Genomic DNA, 26604 nt, shown 5'->3' with positions numbered 1-26604 from the left:
ATGCAGAAATATTTATAAATACCTCTCGACCTGAGGAACGTGTTCGAATGGTAAAACCTAGAGCGGAACTTCAGAACCTTCCTTCAGGTTCGACTGAAATATTCGTAACCGGTATTTTAGACCGTTATGTTCAAAGATCCGATCAGTTAGAAACTCTTTGTTTAGCTGATTTTCATCTAGGTATAAATATTTTAAATCTAGTAGAAGAGCACAAGATAGTGATCATGAAGAAGAAGAGAGGGAAGACGATAATTTACCAGAAAGCGGGGTTGTCATGCCTTTTAAAGACGGTAGCGGTTTTGTGAAAAAACGTACCAAACCTTGTATTATTCGGTATAGAAGGTTTAACCCAGATTTCGCCAGAGTTGAGTATTTCCGCGAAATGTTAATGCTTTACTATCCTCGGCGTAATAAACAGCAAGATCTCATTGAAAACGATAATGAGCATACTTGCAAACACATCGTATTATAATTGAGGAAAATCAAAGAAAATATGATGTTTTTGAGCAAAGAGAACTTTAAAATGGTCTAGAAAGTCTTTATAATGAAATAGACTTGGACGAAGGTGCTCGAAATGAACTACCTATAGTGGAAAATGAGTTCAGAGTGTTGGCACTTTCAGAAAGAAACCCAAATATAAATTTGCTGGACTTGCATGGCGAAGATTCAACAGATAATGGCACTGAATCTGATTGCAATATTAGACTTATTAAACTACCCCCTTTAATTCTAGTTGAGGAATTATTTTCTTAAGTTCAAAGTCTAAATACTAAGCAAAGAACCTATTTGACACATTTGAGGCACCACCTAAAAACAAATCTCCCATTTTATGAGTTCATTGGCGGCGGTGCAGGTGTAGGAGGGAGTCGTTTGATATCTGCAATATATCAAGCTCTTAACCATCGTTACAATTCTACACCTGGATCCAATCCAAGTTCCTTAGAAGTTCTTCTCAGCGTACCTACGGGTAAAGCAGCATTCGGAATAGGTGGAATGACCCTTCATTCAATATTCTCTTTACCTGTTAATCAGTTGAATAGAGAGTTGAGGCCACTTAGCAATGACACAGTTAATTCATTGTATTCCAGACTTATCGATTTAAAATTAATCATAATTGATGAAATATCGATGGTAGGTGCTCGTATGTTTCAAAACCGACAGCCCCTTCGGGGGTATACCGATCATAGTGTTTGGTGATTTGAAGCAACTCTCACCTGTTGGAGATAGGTGTATATTCTCTCCTAATCCCAATGATGCATACAGCACTTTAGTTGGTTCCCCTTTGGGGGAGTTATTTAAATACTTTGAATTAACAGAGATAATGAGACAACGGGAGAATCAGGCCTTTGCAATTGCATTAAATCATATGGCATCTGGTACTATGACAAAAGAGGACATATCACTCATTGAAACTCGAGTAGTTAATTTCGAAGAAGTTCCCGATAATGCCATACATTTATTTTGGTCCAATGAAGAGACAAATAATTTCAATGCCCTTAAGCTCAGTCGAATCCCAACAGAAGCTATCCTTTCAACTGCAAAAGACTCAGTTAAAGGAATTGGTATAAGTGCAAATGAGAATATTTTGGAAAGAGTTAAACTTTTCAAAACTTCTGAAACGCAGGGACTGCCCTATGAATTGACACTAAAAACCTCCGCCAAATATATGATTACAGTCAACATAAACACGTGTGATGGCTTGGTTAATGGGGCAGCTGGACAACTTATGCAAATTGATTTCCATTGTTCCTTTCCAACAATTCTGTGGATTAAATTTTTGGAACCTTCTGTTGGTTTGATAGCACGATCAAAAAAGCCTAATCCTCTAGAAATTCTTGGACACCAATTGAAAAAGTTCTAAAATCTTTTCAATATAAAAGAAATGAACAAATTTCAATTGAAAGAAATCAGTTTCCAGTTGTTCCGGCTGAGGGAATAACTATTCATAAACGTCAGGGTGCCACATATAATAAGTGCTGTTCATACTCGACCCAGAATGCCTAGAGCTTCAATATATGTCGCTTGTATTCGAGCTACTTCTGCAGAAGGTCAATTCATCATAGGAAATTTTATTCCTCCTAACAAATTTTCTGAATCGGATCTCGTATTTAGGGAACTGAGGGAATTGAACACAAATAAAGCTTTGACAACAAGTTTCAATTTTATGATTTCCCGAACATCAGGACATCAAATTTTATTCCATAATGTTCAGAGTCTTCACGCTCACATTAATGATATGAAAAGCGACTGTTTGATGCTATCTTCAGATATTTTATGTTTTGTAGAAACTTGGAGTTATCCTTGCGAAAGTTTTGATATACCAGGATTTATTCCAATTAACGAGCTGAGGATAGATAGCACGGAAACAACCAACAGAAATAAACGGGGCATTATAATATATGCAAAGCATAGTATTGCTTGCTCTATAGAATCAAAGGCTGTAAAGAAAATTTATTCAGGCCGCAAAGTTTTAGAAGCGGTTTTGTTTAAATGTTTCAATATTAATATTCTGGTTCTATATATAAATTCAGCTTTCTTTGTCAGATATTAATTGTAGAACTTCAGGAAGTCCTTACTTCTGAGTTAGGCAATCAAAATTTGCTAATTGTTGAAGATTTTAACATTTGTTTAATGTCTACAGGGACTGCAATAAGAAATCTGCTCCAAGAAAAAAACTTTAGTTCCCTGCTTGGTGTAGAATATTCAACTACACCTGCCGGTACACAAATTGATTGGGCATTTTCAAACATGGATCCTTCCCGTGAAAATGCAATTACTTTTGAGACAGTACACAGCTATAATGACAGTATTTGTGTCTATATTTCGAAATAAAGTTTTCAGATTTAGTGCAATAGTTCTTAATTTTTTTTTGCCAAATATAATCGAATTGGAATGGTATAGGAATTTTGACAGTAGTTTTTAAGACAATTTTAAGAAAAATATGTAAATAATCTAATTAAGAAAATTTAAATTATATATATAATTTGTTATTATATATGACATTATTGTACAAATATATGATAGAAATTAAATAGTATAAGGAAAAAAGAAATATAATTTGGATATATGTATAAGAATCTCTACAAAAATGTATGCTTAATATTGTAAATATTATATACAAATCAATATAATAGTATTATATCATTTGTAAAGTTGTTAATATTTATTATTTTTAAGCTAAACATGTATAATAATATCGATATAGTAAATAAAAAATGTTATTCATTGTCCAAAAACGATTTCTTTTCATACTTCTCAATACAGTTGTAATGCATTCTATATAAAATCAATTATAAGCGTATACAAAAAGCAGAACCAAAATTATTCAAGGCCCTAGGTACTGAATTTGTTGACCCCAGTGCCTATAGTTGCCTTTTTACAGAAAATATCGGTCCATGTGTAAGACATTTAATTGCAATTCATATAATAAAATAAATAAATAAAACTCTCAATAATAATATGTTTATGTCAAAAAATGGGTTCAATCGAATCAATGAAAATGAGAGAGCATGTTTTACTCATAACAAGATATTTTTGTGCCTAAAATGGAAGAAATAGAGTGAAAATTTTACCTGGCCCCCATGTAACTAATATCAGGATTTCCGAACATTCGTCTGACTTTACTCCATATGATTGGTGATGGAATATGAGGTACAGTAATGAAACAGTGGGAGCATTTTATTTATAACATAAATAATAAAAAAATATATAAATAATAATTGAAATAATTATTAAATAAGATAATAAAAAAAATCAAATTAATTAATAGGTATTTAATTAATATAAAGGCTTTATCTAATTTTTTTTTTTTTTTTAAATAAATTTATTAAATATTAAAATTATTATGAAATATATTAATTATTTTATTTAATTTTAATATTTAATAAATTTTAAATTTTTATTTATAATATAACATAATATTAAAAATAAATGAACGATATACCAAGTTAAGATTAATAGATATACCTATATATACATATAAATATTTAGTTAATTAATATATATCTATTATCATATAAAACAAAGCCTTAAGATTCATAGATGGATAACAATTATATCAATTTATTAGTATATAATATAATCTAACATTATAAACATTTTTATAGATTAATGATAAAAATAAATATCTTATATTCATCTATATATTTATATGAAGTTGATCTTTTAACTCTCGGAAATGTCTATATTGGAATTTTAAATTATCTAGTTAATTTATTAATTTTATAATTTATACTACTTATTTTATTTATGTAAACCAAAAAAATTTTAAAAAAATTGAACAGCATACACACTCAAAAATTAAGTATTAAAAAAAAACAAAAAAATTAGATGATAATTAGCCTATTTTAAATGAAATAAGTTAATTTCATTCAATGAATTGCCTGATAAAAGGGTTACCTTGATAGGGTAAATTATGTAATAATATTACATTCATTATATTTAATAGAATTAAACTATTTCTAAAAGCATCAAAAACGTTTGTGCATCATACACCAAAACATAACAAAAAAGATAAGCTAATAAAGCTACTGGGTTCATACCCCATTTATAAAGGTTCTAATCCTTTTCTTTTTAATTTTTAATAATTCAGCTAAAATTATATTTTTCTTTATCCTAATAACAGGAACTATAATTACCATCTCGTCTAATTCTTGATTAGGTGCTTGAATAGGATTAGAAATTAATTTATTATCATTTATCCCCCTAATAAATAATAATAACTTAATATCTTCAGAAGCCTCAAGCCTCAAGAAGCCTTTTTAACTCAAGCTATAGCCTCAGCTGTATTATTGTTCGCAATCCTAATAAGATACCTAAATAATTAACCTCTTATACAAAATAGCAGTACCTACAGTGATTTAATAATTACCTCATCTCTGCTACTAAAGAGTGGAGCCGCACCCTTTCATTTCTGGTTTCCTAATGTAATAGAAGGACTTTCCTGAATAAACGCACTCACTTTAATAACATGACAAAAAATTGCCCCTCTTATACTAATCTCTTACATCATACAAAACAATTTCATCATTTTCGTAATTATTACTTTAACCGTTATTGGCTCATTAGGAGGTCTTAATCAAACTTCTTTACGAAAATTAATAGCTTTTTTATCAATTAATCATTTAGGGTGAATGCTAGCAGCCATACAAGCCAATGAATTAATATGGCTTATTTATTTCTCTTTTTATAGAGTTTAATTTTTATATTCAATAGCCTCAAAATATTTCATACTAATCAAGTGTTTAATTCATTTTTCAATTCCAAAACTCTAAAATTCATTTTATTCTTAAACTTACTATCTTTAGGGGGACTCCCACCTTTTATTGGATTCTTACCTAAATGACTAATTATCCAACTATTAGTATTAAAAGCCCAATACATATTAATAACGACTATGACAGTAATAACATTAATCACTTTATTTTTTTACCTGCGATTATGCTTCGCAGCCTTTATGCTTAATTACTACGAAAACAACTGGTCCATTGGCATAAAAATTAATAACATATCTTTCAAAATTATACTAACTCTATCCTTTATCTCCACTTTCAGTTTAATCCTAGTATCTATAATTTATTTATTCTTATAAATTTATAGTAAGGCTTTAAGTTAATCAAACTAATAGCCTTCAAAGCTATAAATATAAGTTTAATCTTTTAAGCCTTAGTAAATTTTTACTCCTTTAGAATTGCAGTCTAATATCATTATTGACTATAAGGCCATGATTAAAAAGAATAAATTCTTATAGATAGATTTACAGTCTATCGCCTAAACTTCAGCCATTTAATCGCGACAATGGCTATTTTCAACAAATCACAAAGATATCGGAACATTATATTTCATTTTCGGGGCTTGAGCAGGAATAGTGGGTACATCTCTTAGAATTTTAGTTCGAGCAGAACTAGGTCACCCAGGAGCCCTAATTGGAGATGATCAAATCTACAATGTAATCGTAACTGCTCACGCTTTCGTAATAATTTGTTTCATAGTTATACCTATTAGAATTGGAGGATTTGGGAATTGACTAGTTCCATTAATATTAGGGACACCGGATATAGCTTTCCCCCGAATAAATAATATAAGATTCTGGTTATTACCCCCTTCACTTACCTTATTATTAGTCAGCAGTATAGTAGAAAACGGAGCTGGTACAGGTTGAACAGTATACCCACCCCTATCATCTATTATTGCTCATGGAGGAGCCTCTGTTGATTTAGCTATCTTTTCACTTCATTTAGCAGGAATTTCCTCCATCCTAGGAGCTGTAAATTTTATCACAACAGTAATCAATATACGATCAACAGGAATTACATTTGATCGTATACCTTTATTTGTTTGAGCAGTAGTATTAACAGCACTACTACTATTACTATCGCTCCCCGTTTTAGTGGGAGCCATCACAATACTTTTAACAGACCGAAATTTAAACACCTCTTTTTTCGACCCAGCCGGTGGAGGAGATACAATCCTCTACCTACATCTATTTTGATTTTTCGGACATCCAGAAGTATACATTTTAATTTTACCCGGGTTTGGTATGATTTCACATATCATTAGTCAAGAGTCAGGTAAAAAGAAAACATTCGGATCTTTCGGGATAATTTACGCTATAATAGCAATTGGGCTTTTAGGTTTTATTGTATGAGCTCACCATATATTTACAGTAGGGATAGATGTTGACACTCTAGCCTACTTCACTTCAGCCACAATAATTATTGCAGTACCAACAGGCATTAAAATTTTCAGTTGATTAGCTACCCTTGTGCACACAATTAAACTACTCCCCAGCTATATTATGAGCACTAGGATTTGTATTTTTGTTTACAGTAGGAGGACTAACAGGAGTTGTGCTTGCCAATTCTTTCGTGGATATTATTCTACACGATACTTACTATGTTGTAGCCCATTTTCACTATGTACTGTCTATAGGAGCAGTATTCGCAATTATAGCTGGATTCGTACACTGATACCCCCTGTTTACTGGCCTAACCCTAAATCCTAATTGACTAAAAAGTCAATTTATTATTATATTTATTGGTGTAAATTTAACATTTTTCCCCCAACATTTTTTAGGGTTAGCAGGAATACCCCGCCGATATTCAGACTACCCAGACGCTTACACAACATGAAACGTAATTTCCACAATTGGGTCATCTATTTCTTTACTAGGAATCTTATTTTTCTTATTTATTATTTGAGAAAGATTAGTAACACAACGGCAAGTAATTTACCCTATACAACTTAGTTCATCAATTGAATGACTTCAAAATACTCCTCCGGCCGAACATAGTTACTCAGAATTACCTCTTTTAACTAACTATCTAATATGGCAGATTAGTGCAATGGATTTAAGCTCCGTATATAAAGTATTTTACTTTTATTAGAAACGAATGACAACATGAGCTGCCCTTGGCCTTCAAGATAGAGCCTCCCCTCTTATAGAACAACTTACCTTCTTCCATGATCACGCACTAATAATTCTAGTAATAATCACAACATTAGTTGGCTACTTAATATTTATATTATTTTTCAACTCATATACAAACCGAAATCTCCTCCACGGACAAACCATTGAAATAATTTGAACAATCCTCCCAGCTATTGTACTCCTATTTATTGCTCTCCCATCTCTTCGACTACTTTATTTATTAGATGAAATTAATGAACCTTCAGTAACTCTTAAAGCTATCGGACATCAATGATACTGAAGCTATGAATATTCAGATTTTATAAACGTTGAATTTGACTCTTATATAATTCCAACCAACGAATTATCCACAGATGGGTTCCGTCTATTAGATGTTGACAACCGAGTAATTCTACCTATAAACTCACAAATTCGAATCTTAGTAACAGCTGCAGATGTTATTCATTCTTGAACAGTCCCTGCTCTAGGTGTAAAAGTAGATGGAACACCAGGACGATTAAACCAAACAAACTTCCTAATAAACCGGCCTGGTTTATTTTACGGCCAATGCTCAGAAATTTGCGGAGCTAATCACAGATTTATACCTATTGTAATCGAAAGACTCCCTGTTAATCATTTCATTAAATGAGTAACTAATAGAGCTAAGTCATAACTTTCATTAGATGACTGAAAGCAAGTATTGGTCTCTTAAACCACCTAATAGTAAATTAGCACTTACTTCTAATGAAAAAATTAGTTAAAAAATAACATTAGTATGTCAAACTAAAATTATTAAATTATTTAATATTTTTTAATCCCACAAATAGCCCCTATAGGTTGATTAAGCTTATTTATTATCTTTTCAATTACCTTTATTTTATTTAGCATAATAAATTATTATTCCGTAATCCCCCAAACACCTAAATCACAAATTTCAAATAAGTATTCAACAACTTCTTTAAATTGAAAATGATAACTAATCTATTCTCCGTATTCGATCCATCCTCAAGCATCTTCAATCTCTCTATAAATTGAATAAGAACATTTTTAGGATTATTATTAATCCCTTCCGCCTATTGATTAATACCTTCCCGATGACATATCTTCTGAAATTCAATTCTATTAACCTTACATAAAGAATTCAAAACTCTTTTAGGCCCCTCAGGACATTCAGGTTCAACTTTCATTTTTGTCTCTCTATTTTCACTAATTTTATTTAATAATTTTATAGGATTATTCCCTTACATTTTTACTAGAACAAGCCATCTTACATTAACTCTTACACTAGCTCTACCCCTATGGCTATGTTTTATATTATATGGATGAATTAACCACACCCAACATATATTTGCACACTTAGTACCCCAAGGAACTCCAGCAGTACTTATACCATTTATAGTATGTATTGAAACTATTAGTAACATTATCCGCCCTGGAACCTTAGCCGTTCGATTAGCAGCCAACATAATTGCAGGACACCTACTCCTTACTCTATTAGGTAACACTGGACCTTCACTTTCCTACATAATTATATAATTTTTATTAATAGGTCAAATTGCTCTTCTAGTACTAGAATCAGCTGTTGCTATTATTCAATCATATGTATTTGCAGTATTAAGAACACTATACTCTAGCGAAGTAAACTAATGTCAACACACTCAAATCACCCATTCCATTTAGTAGATTACAGCCCCTGACCTTTAACAGGAGCAATTGGAGCTATAACGTCCGTATCAGGATTAGTAAAATGATTCCATCAATATGACATTTCACTCTTTGTATTAGGCAATATAATTACCATTTTAACAGTATACCAATGATGGCGAGATGTTTCTCGAGAAGGAACCTTTCAAGGCCTACATACTCTACCCGTAACCTTAGGGCTTCGATGAGGAATAATCCTATTCATTTTATCAGAAGTATTGTTCTTTGTATCTTTTTTCTGAGTTTTTTTCCATAGAAGACTATCTCCAGCTATCGAATTAGGGGCTATATGGCCCCCAGCGGGAATCCAACCATTCAATCCATTCCAAATTCCTTTACTAAATACAGCAATTCTTTTATCTTCAGGAGTCACAGTGACTTGAGCTCACCACAGACTAATAGAAGGTAATCATTCACAAGCTACACAAGGATTATTTTTTACAGTACTATTAGGAATTTATTTTACTATTTTACAAGCATACGAATACATTGAAGCCCCATTTACTATCGCAGACTCAGTTTATGGATCTACCTTTTTCATAGCAACGGGATTCCACGGAATTCACGTATTAATCGGAACTTCATTCCTACTTGTATGTCTAATCCGCCATTTAAATAATCATTTTTCAAAAACCCACCATTTTGGATTCGAAGCAGCTGCATGATACTGACATTTTGTTGATATTGTTTGACTATTCCTATATATCTCAATTTACTGATGAGGAGGCTAATTTATAATTATCTATATAGTATATAAGTATATTTGACTTCCAATCATAAGGCCTACTAATTAGTAGTATAGATAATCTTTTCAATTGCTATTATAACATCAATTTTAATTATTATCGCAAGAGTAGTAATAATATTAGCATCTATTTTATCAAAAAAGGCTCTTACAGATCGTGAAAAATGTTCTCCATTTCAATGTGGATTCGACCCAAAATCATCCTCTCGATTACCTTTTTCACTTCGGTTCTTTTTAATCACTATCATTTTCTTAATTTTTGATGTAGAAATTGCTCTTATTTTACCCATAATTTTAATTATCTCCAATTCAAATATAATAGTATGAACAACAACAAGAATTGTATTTATCCTTATTCTAATTATCGGCCTATATCACGAATGAAACCAAGGTATACTAAATTGATCAAACTAGGGTTGTAGTTAATTATAACAGTTGATTTGCATTCAAAAAGTATTGAAATATTCAATCTACCTTAAACCAAGAATATGAAGCGATTTATTGCAATTAGTTTCGACCTAATCTTAGGTATTTAATGCCCCTATTCTATACATATAACCCTAATAATTAAATATTAATTGAAGCCAAACAGAGGATTATCACTGTTAATGATAGAACTAAGATTATTCTCCAATTAAGGAAGTATGAGGTTCAAGAAAAAGCCGCTAACTTTTATCTTTTAATGGTTAAACTCCATTTATACTTCTATTTATATAGTTTAAAAAAAACATTACATTTTCATTGTAAAAACAAAATTACTTATTTTTATAAATTACTAAAATAAATACACTATATCCAAGAATTAAACAATTACCCTAACATCTTCAGTGTTATGCTCTATTTTAAGCTACTTGAATTAAAATATCAAAAAAAAAAATAAAATAATAATTCACAAAACAAATAATAATAAATAAATCTTCAAACTATTATTATGTATAACAAATACATACCGAGAATATTTAACTAAATTATTATATAAATTCTGGCCCCCTAAAAATTCCGATTAACCCTGATCAAATGATTTACAAACTCTTCCCCCTAAAATCAAAGAATAGTTAATAACCCCATAAGTAGAAATATAAGGTATAAATCACATCGAACCAGAAAAATAACTTACCAAATAATTATGTAAAGACTTATTAAAATAAAATAAAGAAACATCTGAAATTAAATACCCAGATACCCCTCCTATAACACAAACAAACAAAGTTAATAACTTCAAATAGCTAGGTAAACAAACTATATAAGGAGCTGAAAAAATTAGTCAATTCAACATTCTTCCCCCAATAATTCTCATAATTAATAAACCACTTATACCACGTAACATAATTCAACCCTCATCACTAAGTTTAAGAACCACAACTCAGCTCCCCAGTTATAGAATAATATACTAACCAAAAAGAATAACAAACTGTTAATCCAGTAGAAAAAAATATAACAAAAAAGAGAATGTATTAATATTTCTTAAAGAAACAATTTCTAAAATCATATCCTTAGAATAAAACCCAGCTAAAAAAGGCATACCACATAAAGCCAAATTAGCTACATTAAAACATCTTGAAGTCAAAGGTATATAAACACTTAACCCCCCTATTAACCGAATATCCTGTGAATTATTTATATATATATATAGCCCCAGCACACATAAACAACAAAGCCTTAAATAAAGCATGAGTTAATAAATGAAAAAAAGCAAGTTTATAAAATCCTATAGATAAAATTCTTATTATAAATCCCAACTGTCTAAGAGTAGACAGTGCAATAATCTTCTTTAAATCAAATTCAAAATTAGCCCCTAACCCAGCTATAAATATAGTTAATCCAGATAATAATAGCAATAAATCTCCCAATCATCTACCTCTTAATAAAATATTAAAACGAATTAATAAATAAACACCAGCAGTTACTAAAGTTGAAGAATGAACTAAAGCAGAAACTGGAGTAGGAGCAGCCATAGCAGCTGGCAATCAAGATGAAAAAGGAATTTGAGCTCTCTTAGTTATAGCCACTAATATAATTAACCCTCCAATAACCTCTATCTCCATTCTATACTTTATAGTTTCTAAATAAAAAATATAATTTCATCTCCCATAATTTAATATTCAAGCAATTGCTAATAAAAAAGCTACATCTCCAATTCGATTAGATAACGCTGTTAATATCCCAGCATTATATGATTTAACATTTTGAAAATAAATTACTAAACAATAAGAGACCAATCCCAACCCATCTCATCCTAATAAAATTCTCACTATATTAGGACTAATGATTAACAACATTATTGATAATACAAACATAAGCACTAATATAATAAACCGATTAATATTTTTGTCCTCTCTCATATACTCCTTTCTATAATAAATTACCAACGAAGCAATTAATAAAACAAAAGATATAAACAATAATCTCATTCAATCAAATAAAAAAGTTATAACAATTCTCACAGAATTTAAACTAACAACTTCTCACTCCAAAAATACAGAATAATCATTTAATAAAAAAAAAAGTCTTAATAAAAAAAAATTAATTCTAATTATAATTAAAATTAAAAATCTAATTCTATAAATTGATAAATACTTCACGATCTAAAATGATTAACTCATATCATTGACACCACAAATCAATATTTTAAATAAACTATTTAAATTTAAAGCCAAAATAAACAAATATCTCTTTTTAAAATCAACAAATTTAAAGGAAATCAATGAAGAAATAATAAAAAGTATTCACGAATCTTACCCCCTCTAAATGAATAAATACCTGAAAACCCCCTACCATGTTGACTATAGGCGTACAAATACAAAGTATAAGCAGCTCTAAAAAAAGACAACAAAGATAAAGAAATTATAGTAATTGAAGACCAGCTAATAATTCTATTTAATAAAGAAATTTCCCCCAATAAATTCAAAGAAGGTGGAGCAGCTATATTACAAGCTCTTAACAAAAACCACCACAAAGTCATTGAAGGTATAAAATTCAATAAACCCTTATTAATCAATAAACTACGACTCCCTAACCGTTCATAAGTAATATTCGCCAAACAAAATAATCCTGACGAACACAATCCATGAGCAATTATCAAAGTATAAGAACCACAAAGTCCTCAATAAGTTAAAGTTATCAAACCACCTAAAACAATCCCCATATGAGCAACAGAAGAATAAGCAATTAAAGCCTTTAAATCAGTTTGACGTAAACAAACTAATCTAATTAAAACTCCCCCAACTAATCTAATTCTTACCCATAAATAATTATACTTAATTCCTCTTACTTGTAAAAAAGAAAAAACTCGTAACAACCCATAGCCCCCCAATTTTAACATAATTCCAGCTAAAATTATTGACCCAGAAACCGGAGCTTCTACATGAGCTTTAGGTAACCACAAATGAACCAAAAACATTGGTATCTTAACTAAAAAAGCTAAAATCAAAGACAAATAAAGTAGATCATAATTAAACATATAATTACTTAATAAATAAAAATCCATTGTATTTAAACTATTATATAAATAAAAAATCCCAACTAATATAGGCAAAGAAACTAATAAAGTATAAAACAATAGATACACCCCCGCCTGAAGACGTTCAGGTTGATACCCCCACCCTAAAATTAAAAATAAAGTAGGAATTAATCTTCTTTCAAAAAATAAATAAAACATAAACAAACTCATTCTTCTAAAAGTCAAATCTAAAAAAATTAACAAAATTAAAATATTAAATAAAAATAAATTTTTATAATTATCATACTTATTAACAGACTCACTAGCTGTAAGTATAAGAGTACAAATCCAAAATCTTAACAAAATCAATCCATAAGAAATAACATCAAATCCTAAAAAATAAGAAATATTCACAAAATAATTTGTACAATAATTTAAAACAATAAAAATAAAAGTTACAATAAATAATAAATTTTGAACCATTCAAAATAAACCATTTATAAAACAAATAGGACTAATAAAAATTATTATAAAAATTAATTTTAACATTGCAAAACATTAAACGATGGAAAATAATCATTTCCATGTGTACGAATTATAGAAACCAAAATAGAAAGCCCCAAAGCACCTTCACAAACTCTAAAAGTTAAAAATATTATACTAAAAAATCTTCTATAATCTATTAGATTCAAATAGATAAACAAAAGAAAAAATAAATTCAACACAATATATTCCAATCTCAAAAGCATTGATAATAAATGTTTTCGATTAGAAACAAAAACAAAAATACCTATTAAAAATAAAAAACAAGGTAACCCTCAATATAATCTTATTAACATTAGTTTTAATAGTTTAATAAAAACATTGGTCTTGTAAACCAAAAATAAGATTTAATCTTTTAAAACTTCAAGAGAAAAGAAATAACTTTATCATTAATCCCCAAAATTAATATTTTAATTAAACTACCTCTTGAAATTATACAATTCTTATTATATTCTTCCACATTAATTTCAAGATTTATTTTTATTCAAATAAACCACCCATTAGCTATAGGATTAATACTTTTAATTCAAACACTACAAATTTGTTTATTAACAGGACTAATAGCAAAAAGATTCTGATTCTCCTATATTTTATTTTTAATTTTTCTAGGAGGAATATTAGTATTATTCATCTATGTAACTTCATTAGCTTCAAATGAAATATTTTCTTTATCCATAAAATTAACAACTCTTTTAATCACTATTATAACAGGTCTTACATTTATTTCTCTATTTATTGATAAACTATCTACACTTCCTTTTATCCAAAACTTAGAAATAAATACCTACTTTAACACTAATTTATTTACACATGAAAATTCATTAAATCTACATAAATTATATAATTTCCCAACAAACCTAATAACAATTTTATTAATAAATTATTTATTAATTACACTAATTGCAGTAGTAAAAATTACTAAACTATTCTACGGACCTCTCCGGCCTATAAACTAATGAACAAACCTTTACGAACTCAACACCCCCTATTTAAAATTGGAAATAACGCTCTAGTAGATCTTCCAGCCCCAATTAATATTTCAGCTTGATGAAACTTCGGGTCACTATTAGGATTATGTTTAATTATTCAAATTCTCACAGGATTATTTCTAGCTATTCATTACACTGCAGATATCAACTTAGCATTCAATAGAGTAAATCACATTTGTCGTGACGTAAATTATGGCTGATTACTACGAACTCTTCACGCTAACGGTGCTTCATTTTTTATACTCTCGCAACCTGTTGCTACAGAGTATAATAGTTTTGTTCACCTAACGGTTGTTTGTATCACCTAAAATTAATCGAGTTAGATATAGGGTTATATATATATAAATGATCAGGATGAAGAGACGAGTTGAAATCCGGGTGACTGTCTGTCCGTCCGTCCGTCTGTCCGTCCGTCTGTCCGTCTGTCCGTCCGTCCGTGCAAGCTCTAACTTGAGTAAAAATTGAGATATCTTTATGAAACTTGGTAGACATGTTTCATGGTACCGTGAGACGGTTGGTATTGCAGATGGGCGTAATCGGACCACTGCCACGCCCACAAAACGCCATTAATCAAAAACAAATAACTTGCCATAACTAAGCTCCGCAATAAGATACAAGACTGTTATTTGGTACACAGGATCACATTAGGGAGGGGCATCTGCAGTTAAAATTTTTTTTTTTTAAGTGGGCGTGGTCCCGCCTCTAATAGGTTTAATGTGCATATCTCCTAAACCGCTAATGCTATAATAACAAAATTCACTGGAAGCAAATGTTTTTAGCACTTCTATTGACGGTGTGAAAATAGTTGAAATCGGGTGGCAACTCCGCCCACTCCCCATATAACGGTACTGTTAAAAACTACTAAAAGCGCGATAAATCAAGCACTAAACACGCCAGAGACATTAAATTTTATCTCTGAGATGGTATAAGATGACTTTATAGGAACCGCGTTCAAAATTAGACAGTGGGCGTGGCACAGCCCACTTTTAGGTGAAAACCCATATCTTGAGATCTGCTTAACCGATTTCAACCAAATTCGGTGCATAACGTTCTTTTCATGTTTCTATGTCATAGTGCGAAAATGGGCGAAATCGGATTACAACCACGCCTATTTTCCATATGACACCATTTTAAATACCACTTGATTCTTTCACTTTCCACTATGCAAATCAAGCAACAATGATTATATCGGCGGAAAACTTTGCGTGAATAATACGTTTAAAGTATGCCATCTTGTGACCAAAAATTTTCTAAATCGAACCAAAACTGTTCAAGCCCCTAAGTACTAAATATGTGGACCCCAGTGCCTATAGTTGACCTTCTACCGAAAATATCAGTCAATCCACAAAGAAATCTCAAACGAGTATACCATTTGACTTTGCGAGAGTATAAAATGTTCGGTTACATCCAAACTTAGCCCTTCCTTACTTGTTTTTATTTGTATTTACTTACATGTAGGACGTGGAATTTACTACGGTTCATATTTATTTACTCCTACATGATTAGTAGGAGTCCTAATCTTATTTTTAGTTATAGCAACAGCTTTCATAGGATATGTTCTACCTTGAGGACAAATATCTTTCTGAGGAGCAACAGTTATTACTAATTTATTATCCTATTACCTAGGAATTGATTTAGTACAATGAGTATGAGGAGGATTCGCAGTAGACAATGCTACTCTAACCCGATTTTTAACATTTCACTTCATCTTACCATTTATTGTACTAGCAATAACATTAATTCATCTTTTATTTCTCCATCAAACCGATTCAAATAACCCCATCGGATTAAATTCCAATATTGACAAAATCCCTTTCCACCCCTACTTTTCATACAAAGATATTGTTGGCTTTGTAATTATAGTAACAGCCTTACTACTCTTAACATTAATTAACCCATATTTATTAGGAGACCCAGACAACTTTATCCCAGCTAATCCCTTAGTTACCCCAATTCATATTCAACCAGAATGATATTTCCTTTTCGCTTACGCCATTCTTCGGTCAATCCCCAATAAACTAGGAGGAGTTATTGCCCTAGTATTATCAATTGCTATTCTAGCTATTCTCCCATTTTACCACATAAGAAAATTCCGGGGAATTCAATTTTACCCAATCAATAAAATTTTATTTTGAACTATAGTAGTTACAGTAATTTTATTAACATGAATTGGAGCACGACCAGTAGAAGAAACTTACGTTCTAGTAGGACAAATTCTAACTAACATTTATTTCTTATATTATATTATTAACCCCTTAATTAATAAATGATGAGACAATTTAATTAATTAGTCAATGAGCTTGAACAAGCATGTGTTTTGAAAACACAAGATAGAAATTAACCTTTCTATTGACTTTACTAAATAAAATTAACCATATATAATAAATCAACAATAGTTTAAACCCAATTACAAATAACAAAACTCTAATAAATTATTAACTCTTATAAAATCGAGATCAATAAATTTCTATTAATTATTTAATAAACCATGATACACAAGGTACAATAAATTAAATCTTCTTTCACTACAAAAATTTTTCAAAATATTTCAATTACCTTTCACAATACTAATAAACTATTATAAAAATTATTTTTTCATTAAAAATTACTAAAACATTAAATTATACAATTATTTTTAATACAATAAATCAAAAAAAACTAAAAAATTAATAAATAAATATTGTTCAATTTATATTGATTTGCACAAAAACCTTTTCAATGTAAATGAAACGCTTTACTAAATAAGCTTTAAACTGTCATTCTAGATACACCTTCCGGTACATCTACTATGTTACGACTTATCTTACCTTAATAGTAAGAGCGACGGGCGATGTGTGCATATTCTAGAGCTAAAATCAAATTAACAATCTTTAAAATTTTACTATCAAATCCACCTTCACTAAAATATTTCAAAATTAGATCCGTCTAAATAAATTTATTGTAACCCATCTCTACTTAAACATAAGCTACACCTTGATCTGATATACATTCTTATAAAAATTATAGAAAATTATTTTTCTAATAAAATATTCTGATAACGACGGTATATAAACTGAAAAACAAATTCAAGCGAGGTTCATCGTGGATTATCAATTACAGGACAGGTTCCTCTGAATAGATTAAAATACCGCCAAATTTTTTAAGTTTCAAGAACATAACTACTACTACCTTAGTGTTTATAATTACATTTTAAATAATAGGGTATCTAATCCTAGTTTATAATTAAAATTTACAAGCTTCAAAATATTTACACAAAAAAAATTCTCAAATTTAAAATTTCACCTAATAAACTCAATATTATTTCAAAACAATACATTTTAACTCACACCGAACCAATTTTATTTGCATTATTTGTATAACCGCGGCTGCTGGCACAAATTTAACCAATGCTCTATGAAATCACTATCTCCAAGTTTCCTTGATTAATAATTCTATTTACTGAGATTACAATTAAAATTTAATTACTATTAAAATAAATAAAAATACACACAAAAACTTACATATAAAATAAATCAATAATAAAATTTAAAGCCAAAATAAAACTTTAATGTTAACAAACAAAAATGTATCAATCAATAACACATTTAAATAACAATTATTAATTCATAAAGTTAAAAAATTCAAATTTTATTAAATAAAAAAAAATTAGTAATTCCTCCCATGACAATAACCGCCCCCAAGTAAGTTACCGTTTTTCATTAACAAAAATCAAAGAAAACTAGCCTTTTACAAAAAACTTAAGTCTTTAATTTATTAATAAATTATTTCAGTAAAATTATAATTAAATTTCAATAATTAATAAAATATAAATAACAAAAAAAATATAAATAATAATTGAAATAATTATTAAATAAGATAATAAAAAAAAATTAAATTAATTAATAGGTATTTAATTAATATAACAATTTTATCTAGTTTTTTTTTTTTTTTTTATAATAATAAATTTATAAAATATTAAAATTATTTTAAAATATATTAGTTTATTTATTTATATTTAATAAATTTTAAATTTTTATTTATATAATATTAAAAATAAATAAACGATATACCAATTTAAGATTAATAGATATATATATACATATAAATATTTAATTAATTAATAGATATCTATTATCATATAAAACAAAGCCTTAAGATTCATAGATGTATAACTATTATATCAATTTATTAGTATATAATATAATCTAACATTATAAACATTTTTATAGATTAATGATAAAAATAAATATATTATATTCATCTTTCTATTTATATGAAGTTGGTCTTTTAATTCTCGGAAATGTCTATATTGGAATTTTAAATTATCTAGTTAACTTTTTAATTTAATTTTTAAACTACTTTTTTTATTTATGTAAATCAAAAAAATTTTATAATTAATTAAATAATGTATACATTTTACAATTAAGTATAGAAAAAAAAAAAAAAACCCTAAGGAAATTAACCTATTTCAAATGAAATAAGTTAATTTCATTCAATGAATTGCCTGATAATAGGGTTACCTTGATAGGGTAAATTATGTAATAACATTACATTCATTATATTTAATAGAATTAAACTATTCCTATAGTGCATCATACACTAAAATATAAACTTAAAAAGATAAGCTAATTAAGCTACTGGGCTCATACCCCATTTATAAAGGTTCCAACCCTTTTCTTTTTAATTTTTAATAATTCAGCTAAAATTATATTTTTCTTTATCCTAATAACAGGAACTAAAATTACCATCTCGTCTAATTCTTGACTAGGTGCTTGAATAGGATTAGAAATCAATTTATTATCATTTATCCCCCTAATAAATAATAATAACTTGATATCTACAGAAGCCTCATTAAAGTACTTTTTAACTCAAGCTATAGCCTCAGCTGTATTACTATTTGCTATCATAATAAGATACCTAAACAATCACCCAATTATACAAGATAATACCATCTACGGTGACTTAATAATTACTTCATCATTATTATTAAAAAGTGGTGCTGCACCTTTCCACTTCTGATTCCCTAATGTAATAGAAGGGCTCTCCTGAATAAGTGCACTCACTTTAATAACATGACAAAAAATTGCCCCCCTTATATTAATTTCTTACACTATACAAAGCAATTTTATTATCTTGGTAATTATTACTTCAACTATTACCGGTTCGTTAGGAGGGCTTAACCAGACCTCCCTAAGGAAATTAATGGCTTTTTCATCAATCAATCATTTAGGATGAATACTAGCAGCTATACAAGCAAATGAATCACTATGAATTATTTATTTCTCTTTTTACACATTCCTCTCTTTCAGTCTAATCTTCATATTCAATAGCTTCAAAATATTTCATATTAATCAATTATTTAATTCATTTTTCAGTTCTAAAATTCTAAAATTCATCCTATTTTTAAATTTATTATCTTTAGGAGGTCTACCGCCTTTTATTGGATTTTTACCTAAATGATTAGTTATTCAATTACTAGTGTTAAAAAATCAATACATCTTAATAACAATTATAATAGTAATAACATTAATCACATTATTTTTTTATTTACGATTATGCTTCGCAGCCTTTATACTTAATTATTACGAAAACAATTGACCTACTAATATAAAAATTAATTTTATCTATTTCAAAATTATATTAACTCTATCCTTTATCTCCACTTTCAGTTTAATCCTAGTATCTATAATTTATTTATTCTTATAAATTTATAGTAAGGCTTTAAGTTAATCAAACTAATAGCCTTCAAAGCTATAAATATAAGTTTAATCTTTTAAGCCTTAGTAAATTTTTACACCTTTAGAATTGCAGTCTAATATCATTATTGACTATAAGGCCATGATTAAAAAGAATAAATTCTTATAGATAGATTTACAGTCTATCGCCTAAACTTCAGCCATTTAATCGCGACAATGGCTATTTTCAACAAATCACAAAGATATCGGAACATTATATTTCATTTTCGGGGCTTGAGCAGGAATAGTGGGTACATCTCTTAGAATTTTAGTTCGAGCAGAACTAGGTCACCCAGGAGCCCTAATTGGAGATGATCAAATCTACAATGTAATCGTAACTGCTCACGCTTTCGTAATAATTTGTTTCATAGTTATACCTATTAAAATTGGAGGATTTGGGAATTGACTAGTTCCATTAATATTAGGGACACCGGATATAGCTTTCCCCCGAATAAATAATATAAGATTCTGGTTATTACCCCCTTCACTTACCTTATTATTAGTCAGCAGTATAGTAGAAAACGGAGCTGGTACAGGTTGAACAGTATACCCACCCCTATCATCTATTATTGCTCATGGAGGAGCCTCTGTTGATTTAGCTATCTTTTCACTTCATTTAGCAGGAATTTCCTCCATCCTAGGAGCTGTAAATTTTATCACAACAGTAATCAATATACGATCAACAGGAATTACATTTGATCGTATACCTTTATTTGTTTGAGCAGTAGTATTAACAGCACTACTACTATTACTATCGCTCCCCGTTTTAGTGGGAGCCATCACAATACTTTTAACAGACCGAAATTTAAACACCTCTTTTTTCGACCCAGCCGGTGGAGGAGATACAATCCTCTACCTACATTTATTTTGATTTTTCGGACATCCAGAAGTATACATTTTAATTTTACCCGGGTTTGGTATGATTTCACATATCATTAGTCAAGAGTCAGGTAAAAAGAAAACATTCGGATCTCTCGGGATAATTTACGCTATAATAGCAATTGGGCTTTTAGGTTTTATTGTATGAGCTCACCATATATTTACAGTAGGGATAGATGTTGACACTCTAGCCTACTTCACTTCAGCCACAATAATTATTGCAGTACCAACAGGCATTAAAATTTTCAGTTGATTAGCTACCCTTGTGCACACAATTAAACTACTCCCCAGCTATATTATGAGCACTAGGATTTGTATTTTTGTTTACAGTAGGAGGACTAACAGGAGTTGTGCTTGCCAATTCTTTCGTGGATATTATTCTACACGATACTTACTATGTTGTAGCCCATTTTCACTATGTACTGTCTATAGGAGCAGTATTCGCAATTATAGCTGGATTCGTACACTGATGCCCCCTGTTTACTGGCCTAACCCTAAATCCTAATTGACTAAAAAGTCAATTTATTATTATATTTATTGGTGTAAATTTAACATTTTTCCCCCAACATTTTTTAGGGTTAGCAGGAATACCCCGCCGATATTCAGACTACCCAGACGCTTACACAACATGAAACGTAATTTCCACAATTGGGTCATCTATTTCTTTACTAGGAATCTTATTTTTTTTATTTATTATTTGAGAAAGACTAGTAACACAACGACAAGTAATCTACCCTATACAACTTAGTTCATCAATTGAATGACTTCAAAATACCCCTCCAGCCGAACATAGTTACTCAGAACTGCCCCTTTTAACTAACTATCTAATATGGCAGATTAAGCTCCATATAAAAAGGATTTAAGCTCCATATAAAAAGTATTTTACTTTTATTAGAAACAAATGACAACGTGCGCTGCCCTTGGCCTTCAAGATAGAGCCTCCCCTCTTATAGAACAACTTAAATTCTTCCACGATCACTCACTAATAATCCTAGTTATAATCACAATATTAGTTGGTTACTTAATAATTATATTATTTTTCAATACATACACAAACCGAAATTTTCTAAATGGACAAACCATTGAAATAATTTAAACGATTCTCCCAGCTATTGTCCTCCTATTTATTGCCCTACCATCTCTCCGACTACTTTATTTATTAGATGAAATTAATGAACCCTCAGTAACTTTAAAAGCTATTGGACATCAATGATACTGAAGCTACGAATACTCAGTATTTTTAAATGTTGAATTTGACTCATATATAGTCCCAACTAACGAATTAACCACAGATGGATTCCGCCTATTAGACGTCGACAATCGAGTAATTCTGCCAATAAATTCACAAATCCGAATCTTAGTAACAGCTGCAGATGTTATTCATTCCTGAACAGTCCCCGCTCTAGGTGTAAAAGTAGACGGAACACGTGGACGATTAAATCAAACTAACCTAATAAACCGACCCGGACTATTTTATGGTCAATGTTCAGAAATTTGCCTAGCTAACCACAGATTTATACCCATTGTAATCGAAATACTCCCTATTAATCATTTCATTAAATGAGTAACTAATAGAGCTAACTCATAATTTTCATTAGATGACTGAAAGCAAGTACTGGTCTCTTAAACCACCTCATAGTAAATTAGCACTTACTTCTAATGAAAAAATTAGTTAAAAAATAACATTAGTATGTCAAACTAAAATTATTAAATTATTTAATATTTTTTAATCCCACAAATAGCCGCTATCGGTTGATTAAGCTTATTTATTACAATACCTTTTCAATTACTTTTATTTTGTTCAGTATAATAAATTATTATTCTACAATTCCACAAACACCTAAATCACAAATTTCAAATAAGTATTCAACAACTTCTTTAAATTGAAAATGATAACAAATCTATTTTCTGTATTTGACCCATCATCAAGTATTTTCAATTTATCTATAAATTGAATAAGAACGTTTTTAGGACTATTATTGATCCCTTCTGCCTATTGATTAATGCCTTCACGATGACATATTTTCTGAAACTCAATCCTAATAACCTTACACAAAAAATTCAAAACTCTTTTAGGCCCCTCAGGACATTCAGGATCAACTTTCATTTTTGTTTCTCTATTCTCACTAATTTTATTTAATAATTTTATAGGATTATTCCCCTACATTTTCACTAGAACAAGTCATCTCACATTAACTCTTACACTAGCTCTACCTTTATGATTATGTTTTATATTATACGGATGAATCAACCATACTCAACATATATTCGCACACTTAGTACCCCAGGGAACCCCAGTAATTCTTATACCATTTATAGTTTGTATCGAAACTATTAGTAATATCATCCGCCCTGGAACATTAGCTGTTCGATTAGCAGCTAATATAATTGCAGGACATCTACTTCTCACATTATTGGGTAATACTGGACCCTCACATACCTATATAATTGTATCCTTTCTATTAATAGGTCAAATTGCACTCCTAATTCTAGAATCAGCCGTTGCTATCATTCAATCGTACGTATTCGCAGTATTAAGAACTTTATACTCTAGTGAAGTAAATTAATGTCAACACACTCAAACCACCCTTTCCATTTAGTAGATTATAGCCCCTGACCTCCAACAGGAGCAATCATCAGTATCAGGATTAGTGAAATGATTCCACCAATATGATATTTCATTATTTGTATTAGGTAATATAATCACCATTTTAACTGTCTACCAATGATGACGAGACGTTTCACGAGAAGGAACTTTCCAAGGCCTACATACCTTAGCTGTAACCTTAGGACTTCGATGAGGAATAATCTTATTTATTTTATCAGAAGTATTATTCATTGTATCCTTCTTCTGAGCCTTTTTCCACAGAATATTATCTCCAGCTATTGAACTAGGAGCTATATGACCCCCAGCCGGAATTCAACCATTCAACCCATTCCAAATTCCTTTATTAAATACTGCAATTCTCTTATCTTCAGGAGTAACAGTAACATGGGCTCACCACAGTTTAATAGAAGGCAACCACTCACAAGCCACACAAGGATTATTCTTTACAGTCCTCTTGGGAATCTACTTTACTATTTTACAAGCATATGAATATATCGAAGCTCCATTTACTATCGCAGATTCAGTTTATGGATCTACCTTTTTCATAGCAACCGGATTCCACGGAATTCACGTATTAATCGGAACTTCTTTTCTCCTTGTATGTTTAATCCGACATTTAAACAACCATTTTTCAAAAACCAACCACTTCGGATTCGAAGCAGCTGAATGATATTGACATTTCGTTGACATCGTTTGGCTATTCTTATACATCTCAATACCTGATGAGGGGGTTAATTAACAATTATCTATATAGTATAAAAGTATATTTGACTTCCAATCATAAGGTCTAGTAATCAGTAGTATAGATAATCTTTTCAATCACTATTATAGCATCAATTTTAATTATTATTGCAAGAGTAGTTATAATACTAGCATCTATTTTATCAAAAAAAACACTCACAGATCGTGAAAAATGTTCTCCATTTGAATGCGGATTTGACCCTAAATCATCTTCACGACTACCTTTTTCACTTCGCTTCTTTTTAATCACTATCATTTTCTTAATTTTTGATGTAGAAATTGCCCTTATTTTACCTATAATTTTAGTCATCTCCACTTCCGACATAATAATTTGAACAACAACAAGAACAGTATTTATTATTATTTTAATTATTGGACTGTACCACGAATGAAATCAAGGCATACTAAATTGATCAAACTAGGGTTGTAGTTAATTATAACATTTGATTTGCATTCAAAAAGTATAGAAATATTCAATCTACCTTACACAAAAATGAATACGAAGCGATTTATTGCAATTAGTTTCGACCTAATCTTAGGTACTTAAATACCCTTATTCTAAATAAAACTTTTATATTTATAAGATATCTATTAATTGAAGCAAAATAGAGGCTTATCACTGTTAATGATAGCACTGAGGGTTTCCTCCAATTAAGCCGCTAACTTTTAACTTTTAATGGTTAAACTCCATTTATACTTCTATTTATATAGTTTATAAAAAACATTAGATTTTCATTGTAAAAAAAAAATTAACTTATTTTTATAAATTACTAAAATAAATACACTATATCCAAGAATTAAACAATTACCCTACCATCTTCAGTGTTATACTCTATCTTAAGCTACTTGAACTAAAATATCATAAAACAAGTAAGGAAGGGCTAAGTTCGGATGTAACCGAACATTTTATACTCTCGCAAAGTCAAATGGTATACTTGTTTGAGATTTCTTTGTGGATTGACTGATATTTTCGGTAGAAGGTCAACTATAGGCACTGGGGTCCACATATTTAGTACTTAGGGGTTTGAACAGTTTTAATTCGATTTAGACAATTTTCGGCCGCAAGCTGGCATACTTTAATTGCATTATTCACGCAAAGTTTTACCCCGATATAATCATTGTTACCTGATTTGCATAGTGGAAAGTGAAAGAATCAGATGGAATTGAAAATGGTGTTACATGGGAAGTAAGCGTGATTGTAGTCCGATTACGTCCATTTTCGCACTATGACATAGAAACATGAAAAGAACGTTATGCACCGAATTTGGTTGAAATCGGTTGAGCAGATCTCAAGATATGGGTTTTCACCTAAAAGTGGGCTGTGCCACGCCCACTGTCTAATTTTGAACGCGGTTCCTATAAAGTCATCTTATACCATCTCAGAGATAAAATTTAATGTCTCTGGCATGTTTAGTGCTTGATTTATCGCGCTTTTAGTAGTTTTTAACAGTACCGTTATATGGGGAGTGGGCGGAGTTGCCACCCGATTTCAACTATTTTCACACCGTCAATAGAAGTGCTAAAAACATTTGCTTCCAGTGAATTTTGTTATTATAGCGTAAGCGGTTTAGGAGATATGCACATTAATCCTATTAGAGGCGGGACCACGCCCACTTTAAAAAAAAAAAATTTTAACTGCAGATGCCCCTCCGTAATGTGATCCTGTGTACCAAATAACAGTCTTGTATCTTATTGCGGAGCTTAGTTATGGCAAGTTATTTGTTTTTGATTAATGGCGTTTTGTGGGCGTGGCAGTGGTCCGATTACGCCCATCTGCAATACCAACCGTCTCACGGTACCATGAAACATGTCTACCAAGTTTCATAAAGATATC

General features: G+C 30.0%; 1 protein-coding gene and 2 pseudogenes across 4 annotated transcripts in view; 2 read left to right on the top strand and 1 right to left on the bottom strand.

Moving 5' to 3' along the window:
* Positions 1–26604, bottom strand: part of Nepl16 (Neprilysin-like 16) — a 1095435-nt gene that overhangs the window by 577699 nt on the left and 491132 nt on the right. The gene's annotated exons all lie outside the window — the stretch shown is intronic.
* On the top strand, positions 13862–14806 carry LOC138856321 (NADH-ubiquinone oxidoreductase chain 6-like; annotated as a pseudogene).
* LOC138856289 (NADH-ubiquinone oxidoreductase chain 2-like) lies at positions 18489–20711 on the top strand (annotated as a pseudogene).

The sequence above is a fragment of the Bactrocera oleae genome, chromosome 2 (assembly GCF_042242935.1).
Source record: "Bactrocera oleae isolate idBacOlea1 chromosome 2, idBacOlea1, whole genome shotgun sequence".
Taxonomy (NCBI): domain Eukaryota; kingdom Metazoa; phylum Arthropoda; class Insecta; order Diptera; family Tephritidae; genus Bactrocera; species Bactrocera oleae.
The sequence above is the reverse complement of the archived record's forward strand: the minus strand, read 5'-3'. Positions and strand labels throughout refer to the sequence as shown.